This window comes from Chenopodium album, chromosome 5 (assembly GCF_948465745.1).
Source record: "Chenopodium album chromosome 5, dcCheAlbu1.1, whole genome shotgun sequence".
Lineage (NCBI taxonomy): Eukaryota > Viridiplantae > Streptophyta > Magnoliopsida > Caryophyllales > Amaranthaceae > Chenopodium > Chenopodium album.
In genome coordinates this window covers 7,008,327-7,016,854 of record NC_137838.1, presented here as the reverse complement: position 1 = coordinate 7,016,854, position 8,528 = coordinate 7,008,327, and the positions used below count along the sequence as shown (strand labels likewise).

Sequence of the window (8,528 nt, the reverse complement as noted above, 5' to 3'; positions counted from 1 at the left end):
TTTTTTCCTTATATATTGAGATTATTTATAAGATTATTCCCTTCCATTTTTGAATAGTTACAAATTTGAAAACATCAAAAACAAGTGGAGGAGTACTTACATTATAGTATTTATTATGGTTAATAATATAATAGTTTTGGGAAATAAGAGTGTTGTTTATAAATATTAATTGGTCTCTGCAATTTGCAAGCTTTATTTTATACGGAGTAATACTTGTTTGATGTAGGTTGGAAGTTTGTCCTATCCAAGCAAGAAAACTCAATCAAATCAAGCTTAGACAATTATGAATTAAACAATCCTTCCTTTATTTTTTCAAAAAAAAAAAAAAAACAATCCTTCCTTAAAAATGCAATCTAGTAAAGACATTATTACACCAACTACCAATATAGTATAACAACTTTAAATTTAAAATATAACTAACAGTTCGATGGCTCAACTTGTTTCAGCCTTACATAGTTACACCTATGTTTTCAAGATATGTTCCAATAGCAACATACAATTCTTGTTGATGCTCCCATTAGGGGCAATAGCTTTAACAAGCAATTCTTTACGGTTTTTGATATTTGCCCTCATTTTCTTCCCTTCATCACCCAACAAAATTTGATTCAAATTCTTCAATACTCCTTCCTTTGTAAAAGACCCTCCTTCAATTATCAATCCGATCTCCCAAACTGCCTCTACTAGCCGTCCATTAAGCTTTTGGTCACCAAAGAAGGGCCGTCCGATCATCGGAACTTCGGGTACTATACTCTCAACTACGGAATGGTAGCCAAAATGGGTGATGAATACCCCTACTGCATCATGGGCTAGGAGCCTAGGACCTCTCTTTGGGGTGTCCAAGGGACCATCATGCCATTTTCTCCATTATTCTCCAAGAAATTTTTTGGAAAGTGTACCTACATTAATTTTGGTCCCGTAAAAAAGTTCAGTGCTACGTACTTAGATTATAAATTTTAACAACTATGTCAAGTCTATTTCAGTTTATTTTAAAATAAAATAAAAAACAAATTAAATCACGTAAACATAAATACAAATTAACTACACCTCACGAAAAAGAATTAAAGCCGATGGCCGGGGGTTGAATACCGGTGAGCGAGCTTTCTACCACCCGCACCCATGGTATGGTTTGATCCTTCTACCCTCGACCATGGGTGGGGTGTAGAAAACTATCCTTTATCAAAAATTTACGAGTATATTACCTTTAGGTGATCCTTGATTGACCATAAAAACTTGAATCCACTAGCTTGAAGAGCCTCAGCGAGAGCAAAAATCTCATTTGGTGGTGGCGTAGCAGAATAACCAAAACTCACATAAACAACGGAATTGGTTCTTTGTTTGTCAAGCCAACCCAAACAATTATATTTATCTGCCATTTTTGGTGGTTCAATTACTAGGCATAGTGGACCCGCTGGAAAAACCTTTGAGAATTTAGACTTTAAATCACCTATAACAACAGGGTCAAATTCTTCACAACCTCCCATGCAAATTGCACTTGCATAAGATAAATTTTGACTCATTTTATGTAACATTTGAGAAATGGGTGAATTAAGATTTCCTGATACAATTCCATCTTGGAGGTCTTTCAACCTGATCTTGGATAGTGCTGGTATAAAATCCAGTGTTTCTTCTTCTCTTGCTCCAATGCCTAATTCATTGATCACACCAGTATTAGTAATCAATCAAAGCCTTAATCCCATAAAAGGGGCCAGCCAATATCAGTAATGATAAGAAAATAACATTAAGTAGTGTCTCGACTTGACCAGAGGTCTAGGATGGGCAAGTTTTAGTCATGTAACTACACTTGTTGGGAGAGAAGGAGGAGGACCATGGAAATAGTTAATGAGAGAAAACTAACGAATGAGTCCACCAATAAATTCTTGAAAGGAATATATTAAGCGTTTAATTTGTTCTCTTTGGCTTAATTTCAGTTCATTTTAGTTCAGTTCCTAATTTCCTTCTCTCATAAATAGAATAGTTCAGCTCAATTTAGTTCAGCACTTCGGCTCAGTTTAATAAATTAGAACAAGCCCTAAATGGTGCCAAAATAAAAAGAATTTTTTTCACAATAATATGTATACTCATAATTAGGGTTTTTGTTGTTTTAATGTAGTTGGTAAAATTCAAAACATATAGCCTTGGGTAGACCTGGAGAACAGGTCATTCAAGTCGAGTTCGGGTCTGGTTGCTTTTGGACCAGCAAATATTTAGAGCTAGGTCGTGTTAGTTTGGGTTGACTCAATTATTTTCAGGACTAGTTTTCGGGTCGGATTAGTTTTTGCAGGTCAATTTGAGTCGGGTCAAGTTCGGGCTGGGTCGCCAAAAATAAATTCACCTACAAAAATTGTGGGATAATTCCCTCTTATTTCAATAATAGTACAGATTAGTTAATTTTAGGAAATTTTGCAAATAACCACCTTTTTAAATCTTGTTTTTTTACATATAACCACGTTTTAAGACCACCAATTTTGAAAAATTTGTTGCAACCTACCACTTTTTTTAGCCAAACCCACCACCAATTTTCGGATCGCATGTCAGGTCATTCGGGTCGGGTTGAGATTGTCAAGTCTAGCCTTGGGGGTCAATACTCAATAGAACTTTGCATTTCCTTAATTTTGCAACTATTTGATAATATACACTAAATTGCAAATTTACACGGTCACACCACATATATTACTTTGGTAAAATGTTATTGTGTTAGAGTGTGTTTGGATTAAGGGAAATGAAGGGAAAGGAAAGGAAGGGAAGGAGTTGCTTTCATCTAGATAAAAAAAAAAATTAGGAATAAGACGTTAACCTTATTTTTACTTATTTCAAAAAAAAAAAAAAGTTCAGATCAAATCCTCGTTTTATGTGCAGTTTTTTATCGCTAAATATCTTTAATTTCGTAATGAAAAAAATTATGAAAATCACATATTAATAAAATACACATTAATACGAATCTAACAAGACCCCACTTAACATATTTTTCCATATGGATTATCGTATTTTTAGAGTCAAAGTTTGGTCAAATTTGACATTTAGATCAAACCAGACCAGACCAAATCAAATCAAATCAGATAACCAAAAATAAGGTGAACCGAACAAGCCCTAAAGAGAATTGGAAGGGAGAGAAATGTAGTACTAAATTCTAAGAAAATGATCCTCCAAGAGAGATTAGGAAGGAAACTCATCCTTCTTTCTTCCCCTTCACCTCTCTCCCTTTCTTTTCCTTCCCTTAACATTAACCAAACAAACTGTTAGTCGTCCCAATTTATATTTAAGAACATGAACTTTAATGTTTATGAATTATGCATGGTACTTTATACAGATCAGATTATCGTAAAACCAAAAATTAAAAACTGTATATGTACCGTACCTTGAGTGCCAAACCTTTGCCTAATAAGTAATAACATCAGTGTAAACATGAACATAGAAAGCATGCTCTCCTCCGTTCCATATTGGCACCCAAGGCACCTCAATCTCCTTACTCAAATCACATAAATAATACAAGAATGCATCTCCCATAACACAACTCACTTTAACACCTACATCCTCCTCAGCTTCCTCCACCGCCTTCTTCAAAACACCCGGCGCCCCGGCGGCGTTGCCCCCTTAACAAAGAGGTCAATCTCCTCCAAGGGGTTGCCCTTAGAAACATACCCTACAGGCTTACCATCCCATATTTCATAGGCCTTAATATTGGGATGATCTTCACAAGTTTTAGACTCTTTTTGGAAAAGAGAGTTTATTGAGTTGGGTGTGGTAAAGAAAGAAAACTGCACCTTGTTTTGCGGTGCTAAGCTGGCTAATTTTCTTATTGTGACTAGAAGATTGGCAACATGGCTGGTAAATGGGAAGGCAAATACTGCTATATGAGTACTCATACCTTAGGTGGTCGTTATTCTTTGTTGCTTATAGCATGGACTATATATAAGGTTGATAAAATAATTAAAGTGAGTAGTTGGTACCTAATTACTTGGTTACCTTAACTTAGGACTACAAATAATTTAGATGGATTCAGTAAATAGTAGTAGTTGACTTTAAATAAGTGTATCGTTTGTATATGCACAAAGTGTTACGCAACTAAATTAAAATATATATTGGGTTCATTAGATGAGATAAATTAATTAGATGAGAGGTTGGAAGAGAGAGAACTTCCTCTTTTTTTTTTTTTTTTTTTTTTTTTTTCACTATAGCCGTCAATTATGAGTTCGCTTATTGGTAATAGGAAATAATATGAAATTAATAAAATATATTTATGTTTGGTCCATTAGATGAGATAAATTAATTAAATATTAATAAAACTTTCCAAATAAGTAAAGATGGGCATGGGCCGTGCCGGCACGCGGGCGGCACGGGCCCAGCACGATTCCGGCACGGCCCGGCACGGCACGACACGGCACGGGGGCCCACCTGTGGGCCGTGGGCCGTGCCGTGAACAAAAATCTGGGAATCGGCACGAGCACGGCACGAGGCACGGTTGCCGGCCCGTGGGTCGGCACGCCGGCACGGCACGTCGGCACGACACGTGGCACGGTCTGGCACGACAGTGGTAATTCAACTTTTATTATATGTATTGTTGTTTTTTGCTAAATTAATAAAATTATTTATATAAACTTAAACATAATTAGATAAATAATTTTTATAACCCTAATTAAAATAAAGTTTGTTCAAAACAAAATATATTAACATTAACATAAACATAAATTAATAACATTATTTATATAAAATTAAGTTGTACTAAAAAATATTTATATATCGTTTTTTTTACGTTCATTTTAAAAAATAAATAAATAAATAAATAAAAAAAAAAAAAAAGTGGCACGATTTGGCCCACGGTCCGCCAGGCACGTGGGTCGTGCCGTGCCGTGGGCTGGGGTGTGCCAAATTTAGGCACGGCACGCCCACCACCACGGCACGGCCAGGCATGGCCCGCGGCGGCACGGCACGGCCCGTTGCCCATGTTTACAAATAAGGAAATGGAGCAAAGGCCGGAAAAAGAAAGTAGAACAAGTATTGTGAAACGGAGGGAGTATCTTTGTAAACTTGGGTCCGTTCTCTTCAACTTAAGTTCAGTTCAACTCCTAATTTCCTTCTCACATAAACAATTTATTTAATTTAATTTAGTTTAGTTCCAATCAATGCAATTCAGCTCAGCTCAGCTCAACTCAGTTCAATAAACCAGTACAAACCCTTACACTAGTATGGAGTACTCCATAATATATTTCTTACACACATATTTTAATTAATTCCTAACAATAAGTTCTCACTTCTTATCCAAACCTCTATTCCACAAATTCTCGTTCTCACATAACCACACACTATACCAAACATCCCGTTGTAATAATTTGGTGTAGCCGTGTAGGTAGTTAATTAGAAAATCGTAGCATAAGCCTTAACTTTTCAATTTTTCATTCGTTTAATTAGGTACTACGTAGTAGGTAGTACTAATAGCCAATAATTGCAACACTCGTATTCACTTTCCTAACGTCACAATAGCAATCAATAATAATATACTAAAAGACACGCAAGCAATGACACATGTCATCATCTTTTGGTGTGTCTTTAGTGTTAACAAAAATAAAAGTTTTTAAAAATTGATAAAAAAAAATAGAGGAAGCCAAGACACGCAAGCAATGACACATGTCATCATCTTTTGGTGTGTCTTTAGAATTAACAAAAATGGAAGTTTTTAAAAATTGATAAAAAAAAAGGAAAAATTACTTTAAATAAACCAACTTTTACTCCATTCGCCCAAAATAAACCAACCTTTGGATTATTCCAGAATAATCCAACCTTTATACCCCATCTTCCCATATTGCACCTTGCAGGTCACCTATCCAGTACAACCGGTAATTCGTGCTACGTGGCACTTCATGATTGGTTTTTTTTTTTTTTAATTTAATTTTTTTTTTAGTAAAAAAAAAACCACCCAACACCTTCTTTCTCTCTCTTCCCCATCACCACCATAGTCCACCGTACCCCCTCAGCCCCCTAACGCTTCAAGCCCACCGAAAAACACACCCCTTCCCCCAAAACTACCCGCAAACCCACCCTCCTTAGCCGGCGGTCCAAACCCCAACCTTCTCTACCGTAATTCCAATTCCCACCCACAACGGAAACCCAACCAACCCTCCCTTCACCTCCCCGTATTTGAGACAAATCACAACATAAATTAATAATTGAGGTTGAATTTGGTGTGAATTGGTGGTGGGTTGTTATTGTTGGTGTAGTGAAGTGAGGGAGAGGCTTATTTATGGCAGATTGGTGGTGGTTTGGAGTGCGATCGGAGGGAGTATGATGTGTTGGTTGATGTGAGGTGGTGTAGGACGATTTGAGGGGCTGTTGTTGGTGTTGTTTGGTTGGGTTTATTTGTGAGAAGGGCTGCTGGAATTTTTGTGAGGTGGTGCGGCTTCTAGGTGGCTTTATGAGGATGGTGCTGCTGTTGTTTGTTGCTGTTGTTTGGAAATGGAGCAGGGGAGTTGGTGTGTGGGTTGGGCGGTGATGGCAGGGGAAGCTGTGAGGGGGTTGGTGTGTGGTGGCACCGTGGCATGGAGGTGATGGATAAGAGGGGCAGCAGATGGAGCTTTGGGTGGTGGTAATGGATGAAGATGATGGCAAATGGTGGGAGGAAGAAGAGAAAAGGAGATGACCGGTTGTTTAGGTGATCGGTCACTTTGGTTCATTTTGTGAAGAAGGGGTATAAAGGTTGGATTATTCTGGAATAATCCAAAGGTTGGTTTATTTTGGGAGAATGGAGTAAAGGTTGGTTTATTTAAAGTAATTTTTCCTAAAAAAAAAGAGGAAGCCCCAATTAATCAATTTGATAAACATTTATCAAATGGCAAAATGCTAAATAAAACAACATAAATACCCAATCATCATAGCATTTTCGTAAATATATCAACAACATTGGGACCCATATTTACTAAAAAGTTGTTGATTTATTTACAATTTTGCCATTTGATAAACAAATTTTGTTTATCATATTGATAAACTTGTATTTTCTCTAAAAAAACATACGCAAAATATTTACTTTTAAAATTTAGGAAAAAAATTGTATAATAATCTATTCTATTAATCTATACTATATACTAAAGTAATCACCTGAGTTATCCCTTAAGTACACATGTCACATTCACAACAAAAAATTTCCCGCCCAAATATTTTTTAGCTTTTTTTTTAAAATTTCTTTTTTTCCCTTAAAAAATAACATGATAAAAAAAATTTAATGAAAAAAAACTTACAATAATTTATAAAATATTTTAAATAATATATCTAACATGAGAATTTTAAGGATAGACATGATATGAATTCAAATTCTAAAATAAAAAATGTTAGATATAAGCCATTTCATTTAAACTAACTCCATTTTAATTGAATTTTATTAATTAATTTATTTATTTTTATTTTCAAGTCTTATTATTATAAATCCGTGCATTTGCACGGGGATAAAACTAGTTATTACTAAAACAAAAAATTGCTGACATCATTCGCTCCCCAAACTGTATATGTGTCGCGCTCTCATAAAAAATTTTCCCGCCAAATGCAGTTATGATGTCATATATATTTTTGGTGTTTTTTTTAATAGGAACTAGATTAGATCTGTGCGATATACGGATTAAAAAAATTATTAGAATAAAATAAATTGTTTCTATTATTTATTTCTCCATAATCCTTATAAGAGATCATAAAAACATATTTTTCATCATAAATTACTAAGTAACAAAATATAAAAATGAAAGTCAATCTGATCTAATAAAACTATATGCATAGTTATAAAGTAGTTTATTTTTGTATAACAAACATCCATACTATTAGTACATGACTTCAAACTAGATTGCCACACACAAATGACAGTAAAACCTAAAAATAAAAAAAAATAAAAAAAAAAAAAAAAACATCATAGGTACCTAAAATGTTTTAGCTCAATATCAATTTATTTATTCCAACCAAAAAAAAGTTATTTATTTATTTATTGACACACTCAAAAGATTGAAATAAAAATGGTTAAAATAATCGATTCTTTAAAAAAAAAAACGAAAAATATATATGACATCATAAGTGCATTAGTCGAGAATTTTTTTTATGAGAGAGCGACACGTATACAGTTTGAGGAGAGGATGTTGTCAACAATTTTCTGTTTTAGTAATAGTTAATAGATTTGTTATTTAATTTATTTTTTTTTCTTTTTCATTTCAACCTTTTGACTGTGTCAATCTATAGATCTATATCTATATTATATACTAAAGTAATCCCCCATAATTATCCCCAAAGTACATGTGTCATTACCTCATAAATAAATTTCCCGCTATTTTTTTTTTTTTTTTTGGTTATTGTTATTGAAAGAAGTTTGTTAAGTTTTAGTCTTATATTAAGGGAGGGGAATAATAAAAAATGTTTTCTCTCTCTAGCTCTCACATTCTCTCTCAAGGGTCATCAAGGGTTTCCCTCCTTGCTTAGGCAAGGGGGCCTTGGGAGCCTTTGCTAGGGAATTTGTTAGCTTTCTTTCTCAAATTATTTTTCTTTTACAGGTATTCAGTCGTCGA

The 8,528-nt window shown here is 34.6% G+C and overlaps 1 long non-coding RNA gene across 1 annotated transcript; it reads right to left on the bottom strand.

Moving 5' to 3' along the window:
- Positions 1-317: 317 nt before the first annotated feature.
- LOC145631717 (uncharacterized) lies at positions 318-3,883 on the bottom strand. Its single transcript, XR_014112415.1, has 3 exons — positions 3,356-3,883; positions 1,200-1,645; positions 318-896 (listed from the first exon to the last, which is right to left on the bottom strand). It is a non-coding gene; the product is annotated as an uncharacterized LOC145631717 (long non-coding RNA).
- Between the last annotated feature and the right edge of the window lie 4,645 nt (positions 3,884-8,528).